At 40.9% G+C, this 25,658-nt stretch overlaps 1 protein-coding gene across 3 annotated transcripts in view; it reads left to right on the top strand.

Moving 5' to 3' along the window:
• The window catches only part of RAI14 (retinoic acid induced 14), a 140,117-nt gene that overhangs the window by 60,484 nt on the left and 53,975 nt on the right, over positions 1-25,658 (top strand). The window lies entirely within an intron of this gene.

The following is a 25,658-nucleotide window of genomic DNA, read 5'->3' on the forward strand; positions in this document are numbered from 1 at the left end:
GAGGTTAGTAAAACAACTGCCTCAGCCTCCCGCTGTCTGTTTTCAGTCTCCTGAAGACTTGGCAAAGAGGTAATCGCAGTCCCCAGAGGTGGAAGTGACCCCTGGAGGTGAGTTAGTGAGAAAAAGCAGAAACGTTCGTCTGGCGTGGGGTGGGTCAGCACTGGGTGCACTCAGGGACAGCCAGCCTTCCAGAGATTGCCCAGGTGGCCTGGATGTTCAGCTCACTGGAGTTGTCTCGCTGACAGGGAAGGTGGCATTTGGGACATATGCTGAGTTCTCTTGCTCTTCTTCCATGTTGCTGGGTGCAGCCCGTGGACCAATGCCCAGGAGGGGTTTTACTCTCCACAAGTATCTGGAAAAATCTGTCCCATGGACTGGATAATACGAGTGTATATAGATAAAGCAGTAGTACACGGTTGAATCATCATGGCTAATTTTACCAAGACAGTTCTTCCGAGTCTCTCTTACCTGACAAAAGTACTAGCTCTTACCAGTAATATTGCAAAATTTTTATGCTGCTTGAATATATAGTTGTATCAGCTCTATAATGTTTTAAGCATCGTATGTCCTTAATTACTGAACTTTGTTTTCACATATCTCATAATCTGTATACGTTAAGGTCTCTGAACACAAAAGCTTTCAGTCAGTTTCTTTCCTTTCTTATTTGGCCTAACAACTATTACTTCATCCCACAATCTGGCTTATATTTCAACAACTGAATGTCCTAAACATTATTTTGCATATATAAATGCATGTAGTAATTTGGAAAAATGCCTTTGTTACAATGTAAATAAATCTTCCAAGTAACTTCAAAAATTATGTCATAGCCTTCAATTTGAAGATTAGAAAATGTGAACACTCTAACTTGTAGAAAGAGCCTCCAAATGCTATTCATCATATATCCTAACTATTTTATGATTTATTGGAATAACTGAAATGATTCAGGGAAATTAACAGGTTTTACTTAAGTGCCTAGAGCTTAAATGAGAATGGAGCTTTAGCATGCAGAGAAGTGGTAGCATCATAGGTCTGCATCTTTTTGTACACACAAGCCCAGTGTCAGCCTAATGAGCTCTGTGGGTTAGGAACCTGGCTAGGGGTCTAATTTCCTGTGGCAACCCCAGGGCCTAGCACAGTGCAAGGTACATGATATAAGTGGTTGTAATAATAGCAAACATTTACTTGGCACATAGTATGTGCAAGGCACATTAATGTTTTTTATGCATTATCTCATTTAACCCTCACAGCAGGCCTCTGTAACAGGTGGTTTTTAACCTTTTTTTGGAGAAGGAACAGAGCTATACCATGCCTAGCCATTTATGAAAAAAATGCAAGTGTTTTTTATTGCAAGCTGGCCTAAAATTCCATAATTATGGATGCGCCTTGGAAAGCCTTTCGAGGAAGTAGATTGAAATTCAGGTTAAATTAGAGCATTTTCGTAAAAGTCTGTATCAAATATGGGTTTGAATAAATCGAGACAGTAGTAAGAAAAGATACAAGTGTTCTTTCATGTTATATGAAAATTTTTCTTTGTAAGAATGATCTTTTTAATGTTTGCCACATTTTACTCTGTTGTCTAAAATATGTAGAATTCCTACTGTGCTACTGTAATTGATACAGTCATGGTACTAAATAGAACAAGTCAGAGGTAAAATAAGCACACAGACAATTCTAATACAGTGCCTGAAGTGCTGAGGGTAGAGGTGGTGATGTTTAAGCTGGGCTTGAAGGATTTTTGACAAATTAGGGAGAGTACTCATAAAATTTTGGAGCAAGGTCATGAGAACAGTTTGGTTTTAAAAAATACTGTGGAAGATCATGGGGTTATCTGAATTAACACCTGTCATTTATTCCAAGTAGATCCTCACTTTCCAGCAGAACATTCTTTAGGTGAGGAAGGTGTATTGGAGGAAAATGTGGCATCTTAAATTACGAAACTTTAAGTCTAAATGTTTAGTGTAGAGCGATGGCAATCAACATTGAATTTTTTTTTCAAGTTCCAAGTTAGTCTACATTTTCATCGTCTTACAGACATATTAAAAACAATTTTACTTCTTTTGCTGCTCAACATTTATATCAATCAAAACTTCCAAATTCCCAGGTTCTGATTTTGATTCACTTCTTGTCCAGTTAGGCCATGCCTTGAGGATGTGTAAGGCAGCATTTTGGTAAGGGCATGCTGGGTCTCTGCGTGTCTGTGTGTCTCCTGTCCTCACATCTGAAGGACTGCTTGTCAGGATAGAATTGCTGTGTAATGCTTGGCTCCTCTTGGAGCTCTGTTGATGATGGCCCATTGTCTTCTGGTGTCCAGATTTTTGGAGATATCTGAGCCAGCCTGATTTGGGGAGGCTTTGAAAATAACCTGTTTTCTACCTAGATACAGTAGAATTTTTCCTTTATAATTCAAATTTTTAAAATTTCACCAAAACATGTTTTCAAATACTGGTCTTTCTCCATCTTCCCCCAGCCCCAGTTACTTCTAGCTACTTCTTGGAGAGCCCTGTAATTTTACAGACAAGCTTTTCTTTAGGTCAGAGTAATTTTCTTCAATTATTTCTTTTATTTCTTAATTTTGCTGAGATTTCTATATCATATATGGACTGGATTCTTCTTTCATATCTTTTTCCTCTCCTTTTTATCTTCCTTTTTTCTTTTCCTTGAGTCCAGCTTGTCTTTTACTTTAACTCCAAATTTTCTAGATTCTTCAATCTGTTCTTCACTGCTTCCAACACATCTTAAATTTGTCACCTCCATGCAATCTTCTCTGATTCCAGATTGTTCTCTAGAGTAGTAGACATATTTTTCCCCCTGAATCTGGTGGAAATCACACATTTGAAAACTTCTCTGGTTTCTTAAAGAGAGGCGTTCTCTTCACAGGAACAAATGTGCTCTGATTCTTCAAAGAACTTGCCTTCTTTTGGGTTGCTAGAGCTTTTCTTAGGAGCTGTGCTGTTTCTGTCAGCTCACATTTATAGAGGGAGAGCTATGCTTATACAGAATTGGGGAATGAGATGGGGGTCTATCAGATATTATAAAATTTCTATTCAAATATTTCAGTCCAATGAAAAAAGCAGAAGGGAAAACTATAGTCGTCATTCTACCCTCTAACAGTTCAGAAATCCAGCCACCTGAGGAATGTGTGAGCTGGAGGCGATTGCAGCAGGATGCTCTTGTCTGTGCCAGAGTTCAGTAGCAGCGGCAGCCTGAAGTTTGTGGGGCAGTGCCCCCTTCTTGGCTGGGCACAGTTGCCTTCCTTAGGCGCCGATTGCACACGGCTTCACTCTTGGCCCCTCGTGTTTGTGTGATGTGCTGTTGGCATGTGGTGCACTTCGTGGTGACACCGAGTGGGAGCCAGGTAGGTGAGAGCCACCCTCACTACCCCCTTTATCCCTTTGAATTAGGCACTAAGGTTTTGTGAATAAGGTTTTGTTGGGATCTCTTCCAGGCATTTTCCTGGCAGGCTAAAAAGCAGCTTGTTGACATCATTGATCCAATTGGCCTTTCTTCAAATTTGTCCCATCTGACCTAAAGCTACAAGAAATATTCTGAAATTTCTAGCTTGGGGATATCATCCTTCCATAGTTTCCTGTGCAGACACAAGTTTCCCCTTAATTTTATATTCTGTAGTTTATTTTAATGAGACAGCGATACATCATTCAAGATATTTAAGATACTAATGAATTTTCCCAAAGTTCAAACCACTTTAGTAGCTTACAGATCGGTTCCTTCTGGGTAAGTATAGTTGCAGTGGAAGCTTCTGGACTTGCATACAGTCTGCAGTCTATCTTATCTGTACTATAGCCAGTCAATAAATCTGGGTTTGGCCATGGGAGTATATTGTGAATGTGAACATCAGCTAATCCAAGAGGAAAAGACACTATTTGAAATAACAGAATGGAATTTCTCTCGGGAGTGCGAATAATAACCATATTAGCTAACACTTACTGAATGCTTACTATTTGCCAGACACTCTTTTAAACGTTTTATGGATATTTGATTCATTTAATTCTCATAACAACTCTATGTTTGAGAATAATTTTATTATCTCTTATACTACAATTGAGACATACAGGGGTTAAGTAACTTGCCCAAGGTCACAGCAGTAGAGCCGGGCTGTGAACCCAGTCTGGCTTCTTGGTCCATGCTTTTGCACTCACTATATTATACTGCATTTCAAAAGGTGGGAATGAGATTAGAGATCTGCGGTCTTCTGTTGCTAGTGTAAAGAGTTTGGATTTGTTAGAGCAGACAAAAGGGAGCCAATTGATGCCTAGTAAGCAGGAAGATGTCAAAATGAAAAATGTCAAGATCTTAACATTCAGATAGTTGAAATGGGGAAGAGAAAAGACTGCTTTGGGGCAATGCTTCCTCACTATTATTAGTAGCAGCATTATCTTTAAAGCTCAGTGTTCAGCTTGAGTCTTTTACTCAGGCAAGTTTTCATTCACTCAGTAAACATTTGTTCTTCTCTGGCCTTGTGTCAGCCCTTGTTCTGGGATACAGAGGGAAAAGCTGCAGTCTCTGCCCTTGAGCTCACAATCTGTGGGACACCAGTAGGTGTATACCAAGTGACTTTCAGTGAAATTGTCTCTAAGTGATAAATTGTGTGTACCATGCCCTGGAAAATGGAGTTTCAAAATTTCAAAAGCATTCATGTTTTTTAATATTGTTTCAGTGTTTTAACAATAAAGAGGCTCATGTATTTCTAGTGTGTGGTCAAATTGTAGGTTCCTGACATCTATGTTAGATTAAGGTCAAAATCCGTAGCCCAAGACCACACATAGAGTTCCAATTTTTTTTTTTTTTTTTTTTTGTGACCGTGCTCAGCCAGTGAGCGAACCAGCCATCCCTATATAGGATCCGAACCCGCGGCGGGAGCGCTGCTGCGCTCCCAGCGCTGCACTCTCCCAAGTGAGCCACGGGGTTGCACTCTCCCAAGTGAGCCACGGGGTCGGCCCATAGAGTTCCAATATTGCTTGATTACACTTAACGCCCCCCCCACCCCGCTTTTGTTGATTTTTGTGTGTGTTCACTCATCACTCGGTGTCTAGCTGAATCATAAAACACTAAGGCAAGACATTTTTGGAGAATCCCTTGTGGGCTCTAAAAGGGTAATGAATGAGGCTTCACATATGGGAGACTTGATGAGTTTTCCAAAGCTCTCCATATCTGCCAGCGTCCTTGGTTTTGGCTTCTCTGTTGCTCTCTTTAAGAAATGTGCGGTTACAGAGTTAAGCCTTCTTGGGCTGCACTCAGAGGCCCTATGTCTCCTGGGGACTGGGGAGACTGTGGTACAGGAGTGTGTCTGTGCATATGCTCATCCAAAGCCTCAAGACACATCAGACTGATAATGAACTTTACAGCCCCTTGTTTTGTGCTCTTAAAAAGTGCTGACCTCTGCCTTTAGACGTCAGGCAGAAATAATTTCTTGGAACTACATTTCTTCCCCTGTGGGTGGATATTAGAGTTTATTTTGGGTTTGCTATTATTGGAGCATAGAAAGGCTATAACAAATATGCCTTTTCTTGAGAACTATAAGAGTTTGATATAAATAAATCAGTGGTGTCTCTTGCCTCAAATGTATTAAAATATCCAGACTACTTAAAATTAACCTCTGATAACATTAGACAGTGTGCTTCTATGTGTGTAGTATTTTGATTAAGTCACTTTCTGTTTTCTGACACTTCCAAACCCAGTTGTAGCATATACAGAAATTTGGAATGGTAATGATGGGTTGGAGCACTGGATGTCCCCTTTAAGCCAAAGAGAGAAAATTGTATTTTAATAGAGTAATTCATTCAGAGATATCCAGATAGATCTACCAGGCATTATAGAAGAATAAGAAAGTTTCTGTCATCAAGCACAATCTGTTTGGGAGGTCAAATATGTTCAAATGTACTGTTATCCCCTATTTTATAATTGAGAAAACAGAAATGTGAGCTTAAATAACTTCTCCAGGGTTGCACATTAGTAAGTGGTAGAACCAGGATTTGAACCCAGGAACCCAGAATCCTACCTCTTAGCCCTACACTATACTCCTCTCTATAAGAAGAAATGACATGGGAAAACGATATAGTTTGAATGTTAGTTAAAATGGAAGGCAGAGAGCTATTTATGCCCTGTTGGAAGACAGATGGCAAGATAAAAAGGAGAGGAAAAATTACTGGAGTAGTTACAGTGTGGAAGAGGAAAGAATAACTTGGGTTTTGGAGCCAAGAGCATGGCGGAAGCAGAGCATTTGTGTGGGGGTGTGGCATTGGCCAGAGGGAGGGTTGAGCATGGTGGAATTTAAGGTTTGAAACTGGATTAAGAAAAGCCTTGAATGGGGGAGGGGGAGCTGAAGAGTATGGGATCTTCGGTTGGCCATTGACAGCCATGACGGTTCTGTGTAGGAAAGTAAGCCAAAGCAATAGACCAGAAACTACCAGGGAAGCAGGCATGAGAGAAGGGAACAGGGGAAGTGGAGCTGGAAAGACCAGTTAAAAGACTGTTGAAATGTCCTAGATAAACAATGATCAGTGTCAGAACCTCTTCAGTGATTCGATTAAGCATCTATACATGTCAGTGTGCCCCAGGAGCTTGACAAAGATGAAGGAAGTATTTAGCATGGTGCCTGGCTAAAGTAGGAACCAAAAAGGTGTTTGTTGAACTAAATTGGATTGAATAAAGGCATTGTTGGGGGGTGAATGCACAGAGATCGGCATCAGTATTGTAGTTTTATAGCTCTTTATTTTAGTTTTGCAGCTCTTTGTTCGGTGTCACAGTGCCTCTTTTTACATGCAAGCAAGGAGAGCACTGGGAAGCAAGAACTCCCAAGCCAGTGTCTCCCAGAACAAAGAAAGACCCCCTTATATAGCCTAAATTCCTGCCCTTCTCCCTCCCAGGTTCTCATTCAGGTCCTCTTATGTAAATGAGGGATGCTGTCCTGCTAATTTGGATTGGCTGATAATGGGACACAGTCCGCTGGTCACTTTAGGAGACTAATTTGCCTCTGGCCCCTGGGGGAGGGATGTGAGACTGCTGTTATTTCATAGAGGGCGGGCCCAAGAAGCAAGCAGGGTAAATGGCAGGGGCTCGAGTTTCCAGTGGACCATAGAGTTTCTAAAACAGCTTCTCAAGTGGAAAAGGGAAAAGCTCAACAATTAAAAATGCTTAGGGTTCTCTGCAACAGCATTGGCCCTAGGAATGGAAAACAGGTCAATGACAAGGAAAACCGGAGAGGTAGCATTGACTGTGCTTGATGAGTGATTGTCTGGGGAGGTGGAGGGAGGGGAGAAGACACCAGCTTCTCCAGCTTGGGTGACCTCATCACTAACCAAGGCAGGGGGATCGTGGTGAGGGGCTCATCTGCAGGGATGCCCAGTGAGCTTGCATCGGGCCCTTTCCTCTCTGTGGGGCATCTTGATAGCCCATTGGCTCATATTAAGTCTACATGTGCTGAGAGGCATGAATGCTGAGATTTTACCCTCTTGTCGAGCTTAGCATTTTAAGAGATACAGATGAAGTTAAAATCAGGCTCATCTGTCATCTTCATTGTTGTCAAAGGAAGAGTAATTCTAGCTGACAATAGAATCACACAGAGAATTTTTAAACTGTTCGTACTTTTTCAGAGAGACTTAGATGATTCTAATGTGCCGCCTTGCAACCATGCCCTTCGAGAAACATTGGGTTAAACAGTCATTTTTTTTTTTTTATCATGAAAATTTATGTTTCCTTTAGAATGTCTGAAAAACATAGAGAAGTAGATTTTTGAAAAATTTGACGCTCTCACCAGCCTTGAGGTAAAGGCTATATACACAGTCACTTTGCCACAGGCTTGCTGTTCTTGTGTCTATGCCCGATACACCGTCTGCTGATTGTGAGCAAACAGAACACAAATCAGTGCAGCGTGGGGCTCCTGCAGGAGGCTGCCGTCAGCCGGCAGTTAGTAGGGATGGGGTCCTTTGGGGGCCATGTGGTGCTGGTTGAGCAACCCTCTCTCCATGTGTCCCAGGATTCATTTCTAGGGCTGCCATAACATTATCACAAACTGGGTAGTTTGAAAAACAAAGATCTATTTTCTCAGTTCAGGAGGCCAGAAGTCCAATATCAAGAGATCAGCAGTTGGTTCCTTCTGGAGGCTCTGAAGCGAAAACTGTCCCAAGCCTCTGTCCTAGCTCCTGGTGGTTGCCAGTGATCCTTGGTATTTCTTGGGGTGTAGGCACATCACTCCAATCTCTGCCTCCATCTTACATCATCTTCTTGCTCTTCTCTGTGTGTTCTCTCTTTTTCTTACAAGGATGCCAATTGTTGGTTTAGAGCCTATCCTAAATCCAGGATAATTTTATCTCTAGATTCTTAACTAGTTACATGTGTTAAAGACCTTATTTCCAATTTGAGGTTGCATTCTGAGGTTCTAGGTAGACATGAATGTTTGGTGGACACTATTCAATTCCCATAGTCACTTGTGACTTATACGTGCCTTGGGTTAGGGGATACCAAGTATGGGAAACTGCCTTGACCTCTTACCCTAGCCTTGGGGTTCTCCATCTTTTCCTTAGTCCCCAAATAAGAAAACAGACCATAGGCAATTGAAATACTCTGGGTCTGGGGTTGACCCCAACCCCATTGAAGATCTCTGCTTTCACCTGCTGAATTAACTGGTTCTGGTTCCAGGAAAACAGGTTTGTGTGCGTGTGTCTGTGTGTTTGAATGTGGAGGGTGGGGTGGGACAGCAGGAAATACAGAGCAGTCAGATCTCACATAGAATTTGTGACTTCAAGGACTGTTTCCGTGGCTTGTAACTTTCTTTAGCTATCATTCTGCCCCTTGTTAATCTTTTAACATCTATAAAGGGAGTGATGCCTGGGCATGATCAAGACAGGAGATCATCCTGGTCCTCTACTCTGACCATTTAAACACTTAAAATGCACTTCAGAGCTTGTGGATGAAATCATTTTGTCTGGATACTTCATGTGAAATCTATATTGTGCCACTTGGGTGAAGAGCAAAATTCAGAAGTTGCGGCTGCTTATTATGCTCAAACACATGCCCAAAATACTTTTGGAGGGTGCTTGGATTGTAGCCAGACATGGCTCCAAATGTCCTGTCTGTGTGCACGGAAGCCTTGCTCAGACCTTAAGATATTCATTGTTACACACATACCTCCTTTTAAGTAATGAATATTTCTTTGAGTAAATCAAATAATATATATATATATTTTACAAGAGCTTGCTATTCATAGAGGCCTTATTATGAACGTTTGTATTGTAAATAATCATGCTATAATTGCTTTTGTATAATATAAAGTATGTAATATTTAGTTTAAGTATGGTTTCTGTGTTTAAAAGGGACTTAGAGCTCAGAGTTTTCAATCTTGATACTACCAGATGACGGCTCTCCCTCTGCTCCAAACAGCACACCATGCTGTGCTCTGGTGTTCTGTCCCAGTCAGCTTGTTTTTTTGGAAGTCTTCCTCAGTGTCATGGGCACATATGGAGGCAGGCAGTGTACTGGCAAGAGCACTGGAAATCTTGAGGTTTGAATTCCAAGTCATACTCTTTGACTTTTGTAACTTTGGGCAAGATACTTACATTTTCCTTGCCTCAGTTTTCTCATAAGTAAAACGATAACAACACCACCTGCCTCATAGGGTGGAGTATCAATTTCCTAGGGCTGCTGTAACAAATGACCACAGACTGGGTGGCGTAAAACAACAGAAATGTATTCTCTCACAGATGTGGAGGCATGAATTCCAAAATCAAGGTTCTGGTAGGGCCATGCTACCTCCGAAGGCCCTAGCGAGGATCCTCCCCTGCCTCTTCTGGCTTCTGGTGGCTGTTGGCAGTCCTTGGTGTTCCTTGGATACTGGCAGCTTAACTCCAGTCTCTGCCTCCATCCTCACGTGGCCTTCTGGTGTCTCGTCCATGTTTTCAGATTACTCTCTCCTTGTAAGGACATCAGTCATTGGACTTAGGACCCAACCTAAACCAATATGAGCTCATCTTAACACGATGACATCTGCAAAGACCCTATTTCCAAATAAGGGCACATTCTGAGGTTCTGGGAGAAGGTGATTTTTCTGGGGACACTTTTAACCCAATATAGATGGTTATAAAATATTTATGGCACCTGGAAGGGACTAACATATAGTAGAAACTCAACAAATCACATGAGGTGTGACTCTGTGGCTTTGCATCTCATCGCTCCTTCCTCAGCTGGCATGTGCTGTGCTTTGGTTATGCTGGACCACCCTTGTCTTGCCTTCTTCACCATCTTCTGGAGAACTCTAGGTTGCTCCCTGATATTTCTCCAGGATTTTGTCCCCCTGCTCCCATTTTTGCTTTCTGCCATCATCCTGGGAATTCTAACATTCTTATAAATGACCCATCCAACACCCTGCCTCTAATCTATAGGACTATGCCCTAAACCTTGTCCTTACCTGTCCCTGTTCCCAGCATCACTTTAGGTCCCCTCTCACTGGCACTTCCGCTCTCTTGGCCCTGGAATCTCTGCTTTAATGCCCATCTCTCCAGTCTCAGATCAGGGATTAAGCCTCCCATCCTCTGCTCCCGTCTTACCCGATGCTTCCAGTGAGAAATCACATGGCACTGCCAAACAGTTTCTGTATAGAGATATAATTTCTGCTCTCAGCCAGACCTCCATGCTGCTTGAGAACCCCTTGGCTCATTTCAAGTGGGTTTCCATTCTCATTCCCCCAGGAGCTATTGGGAACGTTATCATTTGTCAAGCTTCTTAGCTGACCATGGACCCTGCTTACTTTGCATCCTGCTTCCCCGAGAAAACAAAAAAAGCAATAAATCACAAACTGTGACTTCCTCTCTACCACTGCACCTCTGTTCCTCCTCCACTTCACTCTCTCAGAGGCAGAACATGACTAATTTACAAAGATCGGCCTTCTGCTTGAATCCTCACTCCCTCTGCTTGCCCTTTTATCAGTTATCCACACACACACCCTTATATTTTTCACACTGACTCCTTTCCTTTCCTCAGTCTATGAACACATTTAAATCTTCCTCATCCTAAAAAGTTCCTTCCTTCATCTTCCTTTCCATTGAACTGCTTTAGCTTTCTCCTCTTGAGAGAACCAACTATACTGTAAATGGAGTGACTTTACACAAGCTTCCTCACCTCTCTGTGCCTCAGTTTTCTCATGCATATAATGGGCAAATAATAGTACCTACACTTGTAGGAGTATTAAGATTAAATTGTAATATAGTACAGTTCCTAGTACTGTATACATTTTTACATTTTAATTTAATTTTTTCATTGAACATGTTTATAGGGTACAATTTTCGATACATGCATATATTGTATAATGATCTAATCAGAATAGTTAGCATATCTATCACCTAAACATTTATCATTTCTTTGTGGTTATAACGTTCAAGATCCTCTGTTCTGGATACCTTGAATTACACAATGCAATATCATTAGCTATTGTCATCCTAGAGCACCTGAAATTATTCCTCCTACCTAAGTGTAATTTTGTAACCTTGTCCTGGTCTGCCATCATTTCTCGGTTTCCCCCTCCCCACTCCCTTTTCCTAGCTTTGGTAACCACTATTCTACTCTATTTTTCTCTTTTAAATTTATTTTTCTTAATTCCCATGAAAATTATATACATAATGGAGTACAATGATAATTGGGTTCATTCATACTGTGTGCAGTGGTCATATCAGGGTGCTTAGTATACTATATATTTTTGGTTATTTTTGGTAGGAATAGCATCCTCTCTGGGCTTTCTTAGGATTTAGTTCACAGCACTGGTCTAGCCCTGACAAACAACAATATAAGTAGTTACTGGGTGTGTTTCTGTCCTTAGAAGTCTGTGGGCTCCTTGAGGACTAAGATTATTTCCTATCACTCTTTTTAACCCTAGAACTTCACACAGTACCAAAGATACACACTCTCTCTTTCTGTCTCTCTCTGAATAATGAATGTAAATAAATGAGTAGTTGAAACCAATTCAATTGGATGGAATAGTTGTTCTCTCTGAAGGGTAAAATTGGCTTGACCTACTCCTAGACTTATCTCTGCCCCATGAGTCTGTGCTTTTGCCTCATGTGACATGGTCTTTAAATATAGTCCCTCTGTATCTGCAGGGAAATTGCTTTCAGGATCCAAACAGACAGCATAATCCTCAGATGCTGAGGTCCCTTATATAAAATGGCATGGTATATATACATTCTCCTATATACTTTACATCATCTCTAGATGACTTATAATACCTAATACAATGTAAATGTTATGTTAATAGTTGTTATAATATATTGTTTTTATTTGTATTATTTTTTATTTGTTGTATTGTTATTTTTTATTTTTCTTCAAATATTTTTGATCCACAGTGGGTTGGATCTGTAGATGCAGAAACTATGGATACAGAGGGCCAACTGTATAGATTATTGTTTTAACACTGGTCACCATAGTCAGAGGAAGGAATTTGGTAGGATTATAAAGAATTTAAACACGTTTGTAGACTGAGACAAAGGAGTCAGTGGAGAAGGGATTAATCAGTAGGGGCTCCCGAGGCAGGAGGAGGAAAAATAAAAGCTGTTTAATGAATGGCTCTGAACTGAGCCCCTACCATCTGGAGGGCAGTGGGTGAGGGACCGGAGGTCTAATGGGGTACAAGACAGATGCTGGCCATTGGCCATGCCCTGGATCTCTAGGCCAGTGGAGGTCAACAGACCTTCACAGATACATTAGAAATACTGTTTAGTTGCAAGTGTGCCAAGTGCAATGGTGAAGCATGGGAGAGCCTAACAAGGAGCGCCAGCCTGTGCCAATGGCCAGTGAGGGCTGGGGGGCGGGAACAATGAGTGGGAACAGCTTGGTGCAGTGGTAGGGCAGAGGGCCTGGCCTGTTTCTGGATGGAGATGTTTATAATTATGTATTAATATCCATGACACAGCATCCAGCATTTATGTGGGAAGGACCTCAGGAATCACTGACACAGTTCATTAACTGTGATAGGTTTCAGGGTGAATAGCACCTGCATGTGTGAATAATCTGAAATAAAAATGTAAAGAAAGGGAAAACTCATTTTAGCTGAACTTATCAGTTGTATGGAAAGCTCTCTATGAAACTGCTGGGCTTGTTAAAACTAGGAGAGGGGTCAAATATTTGTGTCATGATGTATTGGTAGTTTTTTGGGTTTTTCATGAACACCAGAAAACAGTCTTGTCAGGCATGGATCAACTTGGTGTTTATACTCTCTACTAAATGCATCTTGCATTTTTCAATCATTGTGTCTTCTCCATTAACCTAAACATTGTTTAATTCAAGCGCTAGTGCATGATCCAGTCAAGAAGCTCTGCTTACCCAGCTGAAAGTCCTCTCTCTGTTGTGCTGATTCTCCATTTTGCTAACTTCACCATCTGTAATTCTGTGTTGTTGGCAGATTTCTGGTGTTGCTATATTTTATCTCACAACTATATAGAAAATTTGGTAATAGTTATGCCAGTCATGTAAAAGGCACTAAGAAAATATTTGTTGAGTGTATGAATGAATGATAGGGACGGGTCTCACTTATCTGTCTAACATCTATATTACTTTGCACATAATAGCTAGATATCTAAAAAGTACGGGCTGGTATAGTAAACAGGGAAGATACCATGTGGGTCTGACACTTGCCTGTTTCTTGTCCTTTGTCTTAAAATGATGAGGTGTGTGCTATTTTTTTTTTTTTTTCTCTGAACAGTATGAATCTGAAACCTTCCCAGTGAAAATACTGTTTACTTTGTCTTTCATCTTAGCCTTGCTGATTCTATTGGCAAAACAGTCTGGTCTGCGTAAACTGGAGGGAGAAGTGCAGCTTTTCCAAAGATAATCTCTCAAGTAGACTCCTCCAGATGACTGTTCAAGCAGAGCCACTCAAGAGCTATTGTCCCCACCCCCGACACTTGTTATTTTATTTATTTATTTATTTGTTTGTTTGTTTGTTTGTTTATTTATTTATTTATTTATTTATCCATTCATTCCTGAGATTATAAAAGGTTTTATTATCAGGTGACAACAGTATTTCACCAGCTTGTAAGGTTTTGGGCCATGGCTGCTGATTTTGTTTTTTAAAATTTATTTTTTATTTATTTAATTTTTTAAAAAAATTTATCATTATACCATGGAAACATTTTTTGTGGCCCTTTATCAATTTCTCTCTAATCCCCTCTCCCCATCCCCCTTTCCCACTGCTGGTGGCCTCAGTTCCATTTTCTCCTTCTGAAAATTCAAGGAATTATTGTAATTATCCTTCCTTCCTCCCTTCCTTTTTTTTTTCCAGCTCCCACTTATGAGTGAGGACATGCAGTATTTCTCTTTCCATACCTGGCTTATTTCATTTAACATAACGTTCCCTAAGTGCATCCGTGTTGCTGTGAATGGCAGAATTTCATTCCTTTTTATGGCAGAGAAGTATTCCATTGTGTGTATATAACACATTTTCCTTATCCAATCATCCATGGATGGACATTTAGGTTGGTTCCAACTCTTAGCTATTGTCAATAGAGCTGTGGTAAACACGGGAGTGCAGGTATCCCTTCAACAGGATGATTACTATTTCCTTTGGGTATATATCCAGCAACGGGATTGCTGGATCATATGGCAGTTCTATCTGTTATTGTTTGAGGAAACTCCATACTGTTTTCGATAATGGCTGCACTGATTTACAGTCCCACCAACAGTGTAGGAGAGTTCTCCTTTCTGCACATCCTCTCCGACATTTGCTATTCTCTGTCTTTTTGATAATGGCCAGTCTAACTGGCATGGGGTGATATCTCACTGTGGTTTTGATTTGCATTTCTCTGATGACTAGTGATATCGAGCATTTTTTCATTTATCTGTTGGCCAGATCCATGTATATCTTCCTTTGAAAAATGCCTATTCAGCTCCTTTGCCCATTTATTGATTGGATTACTTGTTTTTTTTACTGTTAAGTTGTTTGAGTTCCTTGTATATTCTGGATATTAGTTCCTTGTCAGATGTGTAGTTTGTGAATATCTTCTCCCATTCTATAGGTTGTCCTTTTGCTTTGTTAACTGTTTCTTTTGCTGTGCAGAAGCTTTTTAGTTTGATGTAATCCCATTTGTTTATTTTTTCTTTTGTTACATGTACTATCTTGGGGTCTGGTTCATAGAGCCTTTTCCTGGTCCTACATCCTGAAGTGTTTCCTCTGTGTTTTCTTTTAGTAGTTGTATAGTTTTGGGTCTTATATATGTCTTTAATTCATTTTGAGTTGATTTTGTCATATGGTGAGAGATACAGGTCTAGTTTCATTCTTCTACATATGGATATCCAGTTTTCCCAACGCCACTTATTGAAGAGGCAGTCCTTTCTGTAATGTATGCTCCTATTGCCCTTGTCAAAGATCAGTTGACTGTAAGTTTGTAGGTTGACTTCTGGGTTCTCTATTCTGTTCCCTTGGTTCATGTGTCTGTTTTTATGCCAGTACCATGCTGTTTTTGTTACTATAGCTTTGCAGTATAATTTGAAATCAGGTAGTGTAATGCCTCTGGCTTTTTTGTTTGTTTGTTTGTTTGTTTGCTCAGGATTGCTTTGGCTATTTGGGGTCTCTTATTATTCCATATAAATATTAGGATTGTTTTTTCTATTTCTGTAAAGAATGGTATTGGTATTTTGATAAGGATTACATTGAATCTGTAGACTGCGTTGGGTAGTATGGACATTTTCACAATGTTAATTCTTCTAATCCAAGAGCATGGTATGTATTTCCATCTTTTTGTATCCTCTTTAATTTATTTCAGCAGTGATTTGTAATTCTTACTGTAGAGCTCTTTCACTTCCTTGGTTAAATTGATTCCTAAGTATTTTATTTGTTTGGTGACTATTATGAATGGGCTTGCTTTCTTGATTTCTTTTTCTGCTAGTTCATTATTGAAGTATAAAAGTGCTACTGATTTTTGCATGTTGATTTTGTATCCTGCAACTTTACTGAAATTGTTATCAGCTCCAATAGTTTTTTTTTTTTGTAGAATTTTTAGGTTTTTCTATATATAGGATCATTTCATCTGCAAACAGGGACAGTTTGATTTGGTCTTTTCCGATCTTGATGCCCTTTATTTCTTTATCTTGTCTGATTGCTCTGGCTAGTGCTTCTGATACTGTGTTAAACAGGAGTGGTGAGAGTGGGCATCCCTGTCCTGTTCCTGTTCTTAAGGGAAAAGCTGACCCATTTAGGATGATATTGGCAGTAGGTTTGTCATATATGGCTTTTATTGTGTTGAGATATTTTCCTTCTTATACCTATACCTGTGGTCTGAAAAGATACTTGAAATGATTTCAGTTTTTTTATAATTTGTTGATATTTGATTTGTGACCTAATCTGTTGTCTATCCTGGAGAATGTTCCATGTGCTGATGAGAAGAATGTATATTATGTACTTGCAGGATGAAATGTTTGGTCAATATCTGCCAGGTCCAGTTGGTCTAAAGTAGAGTTTAAATCCTGTGTTTCTCTATTGATTTGTTGCCTAGATGATCTGTCCAGTGCTGAGAGAGGGCTGTTCAGATCCCCTACTTTTATCACATTGGGGTGTATCTCTTTCTTTAGGCCGAGAAGTGTTTGCTTTCTATATCTGGGTGCTCCAGTGTTGGGTGTGTATATATTTATGACTGTTATGTCTTCTTGCAAGATAGATCCCTTTATCATTATACAGTGGCCTTCTTTGTCTCTTTTTATGGTTTTTGGTTTAAAGTCTATTTTATCTGATAAAGAATAGCTAATCCTGCTCACTTTTGGTTTTCATTCATGTGATATGATATACCCTTTTCCATACCTTCACTATTTGTCTGTGTGTGTCTTTACAGGTAAGGTGAGTCTCTTGAAGACGGCATATAGTTGGGTCAAGCTTTTTAATCCAGTCAGTCAGTCTGTGTCTTTTGAGTGGAGAGTTTAATCCATTTGCATTTAGGGTATAATTGAAAGCTACTGCTTTACTCTTGGCATTTTATTGATTTTTATTTGGATGTTTTAAATATCTTTTGTTCCTTTTGTCCCCTTTTACTGTTTATCTTTGATGTTTGCTGTTTTTTTGAGATGGTAAGATTTAGTTTCTTTCTCTTGTTTGCATTTTTGTTCTACCAGTGGGTTTTGTTTTTTCTTGTGTATTCATGGTAGTGATTATCATTTTTCAGATTCCAGATGTAGGACTCCCTTGAGGATTTCTTGCAGGGCTGGTCATGTGGTGGTGAACTCCCACAGTTTTTGTTTGTTTGGAAAATACACTGTTTCTCCCTCATTTCTGAAAGATAGCCTTGCTGGGTATAATATTCTTGGCTGGCAGTTTTTTTCTTTTAGTATTTTGAGTATATCATCCCATTTTTTTCTGGCCTCTAGAGTTTCTGTTGAGAAGTCTGCTGTTAGTCTGATAGGGGCTCCCTTATAGGTAACTTGACACTTTTTCCTTGCTGCTTTTAGGATTCTCTCTTTGTCTTAGGCTTTGCCCATTTGACTATAATGTGTTTCGGAGGGGGTCTTTTTGGCTTGAATCTGTTTGGGGATCTTTGAGCTTCCTGGATCTGAAGGTTCATGTCTCTCCCTATACCTGGGAAGTTTTCCATTATTATTTCATTGAATAGGTTTTCAATTCCCTTTCCTCTCTCTTCCCCTTCTGGGACATCCATGATTCAAATGTTTGTCCACTTAAGGTTGTCTGCTAGCTCTCCTGGATTTTATCCATTTTTTAAAAATTCTTTTTTTCTTTTTTGTCTGCCTGGGTAAATGGATTTTCATCATTTTTAAAATTCTTTTTTCCTTTTTTGTCTGCCTGGGTTATTTTGTAAAGACTATCTTCAAGATCAGAAATTCTTTCTTCTGCTTGTTCTAGTCTGCTGATTAAGCTCTTGTTTGTGTTTTTATTTCATTGAATGAATCTTTCAGTTCCATGAGTTCTGCTAATTATTTATAAGGTATTAATCTCTTTGTAAATTTCCTCCTTCATATCCTGGATTTTTTTTCTTGTTTCATTATATTATCTGTCTTCTCATATCTCGTTGAGTTTCCTTAAGATTGTTGCTTAGAATTCCTTTTCAGTCATCTCAATGGTTTCCTGGTATACAAGGTCTGGTACCTAAGAATTACTGTATTCATTGGTGGTATAGTATTTTCTTATTTCTAGTATCTCTGACTTGATGTCAGGTCATCTGGTAGAGCAGTTGTTTCTTCATTACTCTGAAGTATGCTTTGAGGAGAGAGACTTCCTTTTCTCTTTCCAGTCTCTGGTGGTGACTCTCAGGTGGCAGGCTGCCTGCATACTGGCTCTGGCTGCTACTGTGGTGGTGAGCCACCCTTGTGACAGTAGTGGCTGTGGTGGACTGCCCACGTGGAAGTGGTGTTTTTGGCATGCTCGTGCCTTCTTCCAGGAGGGGGATTGTGCCCACAGCTCCTGCCTAGGATCCTGGGTGTTCTTCTCCTTCTTGGTAGGTGATGGGGACTGCTCATAACTCCTGCCTAGGACCCCAGGCATGCTCCTGCCTTCTGCTGGGCAGCAGGGGCTGCTCACAGCTCCTGCCTAGAATTTACTATGTGATGGTTAGGATTTTAACATCTTTCTCAGAAAAAGTCAAAGCAACTCTTTCTCTTCCTGTCCTACTCTGTGCCACTGGATTATTTTGACTGGGTTGATATATTAAAAAACTCAAACCAGTCCACTAACCAGATGTCTGTGACTACTAGGTTCTACTGGTTTTTCAGCTCCTAATGATTAAACCAAAATAAAAGAAGGTGATGCCATGTCTGGCCAAGGGCAGACGCTGCCAGTTGCCAAAGCCACAGCATTCCTCATCCAGTTAACGTGGTGTTTGCTCCTCTAGATGGAGGAGGCTAGGCTTTCAAAAGGCCAGGCTGCAAAGGAAAGCTCATCAGCAAGTGGGTGTCATTTGGAAATGATTTGATGAATAGGAAGCTTACCAGCCAGCCCTTGACAATCTCATTTGTGGTATATTAGCAGGAATGTTTGGAGCCCACATTGAGGGTAAGGTCTGCCTTTCCCACATGCCGCCCTTCATAGCTGACACATTACACATGTCTCTGGAGTGTAACATATGTCTTCCTGAACTTGCAAATGTGGCCTGATGTACTCTGTTGAAGTAGTGTCTGTTTAAACAGTCTCCTGGAAAAAGGACGCATATTCAATAAAATAATTTCCTGTCTGTGAATATATCTCTAGAGGCTTTTCAAATGTGATTTTTAAGGAATGTAGTACAAAATTTGCATTAAGGTGTTATCTACCCCTAAATTGTAAATATTGAAGATCATAGAACATTAGTAAAGAAGAAACAGTGTAGATCATCTCGTTCAAGAATAATAATAATCACCATTTTGGGGGTGCCTAATATGTGCTAGGCTGCTTACATACATTACATCAAATGCTCAGGATAATTTGCTAGTAGGTAGGGTGTCCCCCTGTTTTACAGATAAGGAAATGGAGACTCGTGGGCACTCATGACCTGCTAAAGACCACCTAGATAGGAGGTGGTGGAGCTGGAATTTCAAAGTAAAAGTACTTAACTGGAAGCTTGTCTCTTTGCTTCTAGTCCAGGAGTTCTTAACCTGGGCTTATGGATGAGCTGCGGGTAGATATTTAGCCAGAAAACCCTCTGAAATGATATATAAATTTTTCTGTGTTTGTGCATATTCTCAGGAAAGCTCATAACTTTATCAAATTCTCAAGGGGGCTTATGAGGCCTCCAAAAGATTAAGAACCAGATTTTGGTACCACTCCACCTTTATATTAGAGATGAGGAAATAGCAAGTGAGAACATGAACTGTCCAAAGGCACCTGGCCTGGTATTCACTAGAAACTGAATGCAAGACTTAAACTCGTGTGTGTGTGTGTGTGTGTGTGTGTGTGTGTGTGTGTGTGTGTGTGTGTGTGTGTGTGTGAAAAAGAGGGGAAAAGGAATAAAGAAACATAAGTCACATATTGATAAAAGTATGCAAAACAAGAATATATAATTTAACAAGTATTTATAAAGGGAGCATGTGTGGAGCCACTAACCAGGTCATGAAACAGGGCAGGGCCCCAGGATGCTTCCAGGTGTTCCTTGGTGATCAAACACTACACTTTCACGCCTAACCACTATCCTGACTTAGGTAAATGAGTTCTTGTTTTTCTTTATAAATTCACCATTGATGTATGCATCCCTAAACGATATGGTTCCATGTTTCCTGTTTTCATCTTCATGTGCTTGCAGTCAACCCCATATCTTGTGGGGGTTTTTTGTGTCTTGTTTCTTTCACCAGTGTTTTTTAATGTCCACCAATGCTGTTGCATGCTGTTACGGTTTGTTCATTTTCATTGCTGTGTGGTGTTGCATCATTTGACTATATCACAATCTGTTCATCTTATGTTATTGGATATTTGGGTTATTTGTAATTATTGCCTGTTGTGAGCAGTGCTTTTGTTAACATTCCTATACCTTTCTTATGCACAGGTTGCACGTGCAACTCCTGGGGAAATCCTAGTGTTTACTAAGCTTTTGTGGGAAGCAGAATACCTAGTTCTGTAAGGAAAACACGAAGAATTCTTCTCTTTTCCCACCCCCTTCCTTAACAATGCCTTGTGGAGGAAGAAAATCCTTTCAGTTCTCTGGTTAGCCTTAGCATAGGCTCCAGTTGTCCCCAGATTGGTAGTAAGAATGAGAGACAGCACTTGTTGAACCCAAACAATTCCAGGCTCCTCTACCCCAGATCGCTGGGGTCAGAATCTGCAGGATGGCGCCTGGGAGGCTGCAGATTTAATAAGCACCCAGGTGATTCTCCTCACTAGGAGACACTGGCTTTAGCCCGATGAATTTATAAGGCTTGGCCCCTTAGTTGTGAAGAGATCTAGAGAAAGTAGTCACATGATTAAAATCTTGGAAAGTTGTCCTTTTGTAGAAAAGTTAAGGGAGTTGGGTTTATTTAGCCCATAAAAAAAAAATTTGAAACATGATTTAATAATTGTTTACAAAAGAATGAGAGAGTTTTATAAATGAAAGAACAAATATTTGCTAAGTCAGGAGAGATTTAGGTTAATCCAGAGAAAGAACTTCCTGCTAAAATCAGCAGCAAATACTGAGCATATATTACACACCATAGGGGGAAGAAATAAAGGCTGTTATCATTGCCTTCAGGGAGCTGAAGATAGGAGACAAAACGAGAACACACTGAGTTCTGGAACAAAAGCCAGGATGCAATAGTTCATGAAGTCTAGACTGTGGGCTTCAGCTGAGATGAGTAGGTGGGCCCTCTGGGATGCGACAGAGTAGAGAAACAGGGCTGGAGCGAGGCTTTAGAAGCATTTACATGGATGACAGAGCATTCTAAAGCAGTGGCTTCTGCTGTTTTGTTGTAGGGTGAATGCACAGAGGAATCGAAGACTGGTGTTAGTGTTGTAGTTTTATAGCTCTTTATTTTAGTGTTGCAGCTCTTTGTTCAGTGTTACAGCGCCTCTTTTCGCTTGCAAGCAAGGAGAGCTCTGGAGGGCAGAAACCCCCAAGCCAGTGTCTCCACGAACAAAGGAACCGACCCCCTTATATAGCCTAAATTCCCACCCTTTTCCCTCACAGGTTCTCATTCAGGTCCTCTTATGTAAATGAGGGATGCTGTCCTGCTAATTTGGATTGGCTGGTTATGGGACACAGTCTGTTGGTCACTTTAGGAGCCTAATTAGCCTCTGGCCCCTGGAGGAGGGTGTGAGACTGCTGTTATCTCATAGAAGGTGGGCCCAAGAAGCAAGCAGGGTAAATGGCAGGGGCCAGAGTCTACAGTGGAGCATAGGGTTTCTAAAACAGTTTCTCAAGTGGAAAAGGGAAAAGCTCAACAATTAAAAATGCTTAGGGTTCCCTGCAACAGTTCTTTTATTGGGATTCCACAATAAGAAATATATTTTATATTTCCTGTTTTAGTCTGTTCTGTGTTGCTATAACAGAATACCTGAAACCGGGTAATTTATAAAGAACAGAGGTTTATTTGGCTTACGATTCTGGGACAGCTGCATCTGGCACGGGCCTCAGGCTGCTTCTACTCATGGCGGGAAGCAGCAGGCAGCCGGCGAGTACAAGCAGATCACATGGCAAGAGAGGAAACGAGAGGAAGCAAGAGAGAGAGAGAGAGGGTGCCAGGGTCTTTTTAAGCAACAAACTCTCGTGGGAACTAATAGAGCAAGAACTCACTCATTAATCCCCCTTCCCCCAGAGAGAGCATTAATCCATCCATGAGGGATCCACCCCCATGACTCAATCAGTTTCCAACACTGCCATATTGGAGATCATGAGTTTTAGAGGGGACAACACATCCAAATTCCATCACCCAGTATGTACATACATATAATAAACTAAAGTTTCATGAAACATTTAACCTTATTAAATGTGATGCATTTAGGCTAGCCAGTTAACTGAGTTGGTTAGAGTGTGGTGCTGAGAACACCAAGGTCCAGGATTTGATCCCTGTGGCCAGCCAAAAAAGAAAAAAATGTGCATCTGATGTTTTCTGTTTTTTTATTTCACTATATAATATGTTAGATTAACCCATTAATTGGTTGAAAACTATAAAGGGACCAGGACCCCAGTGTGGAGCCTGTCCTATGGAGGGAGCACTAATTAGAGGAGACCCCATCAGAGCACTAATTAGAGGAGAGGGTTTTCATGGGAAGTAATGAGAGGTGATATGGTTAATGTGGTGGTGGTCTCCAGAAGCCTTCCCTGGTTCTGGAATATGAATAAATTCTGGCACAATTTCAAATTTCACCCTATTTATCTGACCAAACCTACCTTCTAACAGTAGGGATTGACCAGGATGACATTTTGAAGTTTCTTTTGATGCTTGACTTCAATTTAGTAGCTCTCAGCAGAGGTATGGGGTAGGGGAGAGGAATTTACTTTTGGATTCCCAAGAGCAGTGGCATTCAAAGTGTCCTTAAATGTCTGTTTTGTCTTCACTTGTGAATGGCCATGGAGTTTTTGGTATAAAATATAGCATTGAATAGAATAGTTATATAGGAGAGGACACAGGGAACATCTCCATGGGCAAGTGTAGGGGAGGAAAGTGATGGCCTGGAAAGCCATGCTTCTGTTGTGCAGTCAGAGCTAATTGCAGGTACAGAGTAACCAGTGGCCTGGCTCAGAACTAGAGAACTCTGCTACATAAGCAACCCCTGCTGTGCTGGCCATCAGGCTGGTGTTTCACCTTGGAAGACTCACTGGTCAGAAACCAGATTTCTGGATCAGAGGTCTAATTGGGACCCTTCTTGGCCTCCATCTTTAGCATACTTGTGAGAATTTTAAGAATACAACTCTTCACTTTTCTCCTCCTTTCCTAGCCACAGGTCTTCTCCCCCACCACGCCTTGTTCTTCTCTTCAGGTTTGCCTCTTCCATTTATTCTGAACTGTTCTTCTCTCTGCTCAAAGTCAGAGGCCTCCAACAGGTGGAAGTCTGTCCTTTCCCCTCTCACTGCTTACTCTGGACCCCCTCAGTGGCACTTACAAGTTGAATGGCGTTGTGGATTACTGATTAAATATTTGCTGTGAGTAGCCATGTTCTCTTGCCTCATCTGCTCCAAGAGAAAAGAAATTCCTGGTCTGCACTGAGGAGAGACTCTAGAGAAAAGGAAGCATTTTAGACTTCAAGAATGTGCCCTTGACTTTGTCCTCCAAAGAGTACCGGAGGGGGATCTTTCATGCCCGGTCCTATAGAAATTAAACTCCCTAAAGATCCATGTGGAACTAATATTCAGGAACCCCTGCAATCAGATTTTTCCCTACTTAAGAGTGGAGGGCCTTAGCCGCACTGAAAAGGAGAATGCTTTCATGTGGCCTTTTCTCTGCTTAAGTACTGTCAGTCCTGTCCTGTGAGATTTAATATCCTTTTGATCTTCCCAATCCGGTTTTAATTTGGTCAGTCTAGGTTAGGGAAGAATTTTAAAAGACAGTACTTTTCCCTTTTAGGACAATATAGGTAGGAATTATTGGTCCTAAATGTACTTCAGTAATTTTTTTTTTTTTTTTTTTTGCTTGTTATGTGCACTCTGGGGGAAATAAGCTGCAGTCTGTTTCTTATTGTTTGCTATGGCTGTTACCCTCTTTTGTATGGTGGTGTTAAGTAAAGCTTCCGATTCTACTAACAAATGTTTGTGCCAGGGGCAATATATGTCTGGTGTTCCCCTTCAGTAGGAAGGCTGAAGCGTAATTAAAGGTATCACCTATGAGCTAGTGGCTACCATACAGAATAGTGCAGCTCTGCATAATGACTCTTCATATTTTTAACAAAGAATGTGTGAGGGCCAATGTCATACTCATTTTTCTAAAAAGTCTCAAATTAAAGTTAAAAATTCAGTTCTTCAGTTGCACTAGCCACATTTCCAGTGCTCAATAGCCACATAGGACTAATGCAATATTGACATTTTGAGTCAAATTATGCTTTGTTGGGGTGGGGGAAGAGGCTGTCCTGTACATTACAGGATGTTTAGCAACACCCCTGGCCTCTACCTACCAGATGCCAGTAGCACTCTTTAGTCATGACAACCAAAACTGTCTTCAAAGATTGCCAAATGTCCCCTTGGGGCAAAATCACCCCTGGTTGAGAATCACTGGTCTCGTTGCCACAGTATTTATTGGACAGCTCAAATATAGATATTTCCAGTATCTCAGATAGTACTGTTCTTGAATAATCCCAGGCAAAGTCTGGTTTGGGGGATTCTATAGAGGAAGAATTTTGAGCTTTAGAGGAATCACAATGGATACCCAGTCCAAAGCCTTGGGAAACTTAAGGCACAAAGAGGTTATGGATGACTTAAGGTCACACAGCATATGTGTCAATCTAGATTTCTGGACTTCAAGTTCATGCAGCCCAGAGGACAAACTGCTGATTTTCATTCAAACCTACCCATTCTTCCTATGTTCTTGCACTCAGTTATGGCCATGGGGGAAGAGCCAGAAAAATGGGAGTGGCCCAGTCCTGAGCCTCACAGATGCAAATTCTGGGCACATCTGTTTTATACTTCCATGGCCTGTGGCATCTAGGCTAGGGTGGAGGGGTGACTAGGCCGTTTGGTGGACCCACCCTTACTCTTTGAGAGGGCAGAGTCCTATTGGGTTTCCTAGTTCCATCAGTACATGGATTGGGGACATACTCCTGGGACCATGGAAGACTGTAATCCTGTAAAATTCCCTCTTTTTGGCTTTTAAATCTTCAGTATCTCCTCTGTTCGCTTCCTTGTAGTGGTCCGTGGTAAAGCCTTTAATGTGAAATACCTGTAGGTTCTTATCTTTGGAGGTCATAAAGAAGCAGAGTCTGTAGAAAGCTTTCAGGAGGGAGGAGGAGTCTGCCAGGGTGGTGGTGTCCACACCCATAGGGTCCAGAAAGTAGGTTTGGCTCAGGGGCCTGCTGCAGGGGAGAACTGAAGGGCAGGCTGGGCCTGCAAAGTGACTTTGCAGGGGTTTTGATGTGCCCGGCGTCCTTTCTTCCTCCCCTGTCCCCCTATTAATCTTATATGCTTCATACGCCTCCCAATGACTCTTCCTCAGTCGCTGATTTTATTTGTATTCCTCTGCCCCAAAACCTTCAGTGGCTCGCTGCTGCCTTTTCCATTTGAAACTTCTTAGTCTTGTACTCAAGGCCCTTTTGCTCTTATATAGAGATCACCTCCTCTTAAGAGTAAAAA

The sequence above is a fragment of the Cynocephalus volans genome, chromosome 2, assembly GCF_027409185.1.
Source record: "Cynocephalus volans isolate mCynVol1 chromosome 2, mCynVol1.pri, whole genome shotgun sequence".
NCBI lineage: Eukaryota > Metazoa > Chordata > Mammalia > Dermoptera > Cynocephalidae > Cynocephalus > Cynocephalus volans.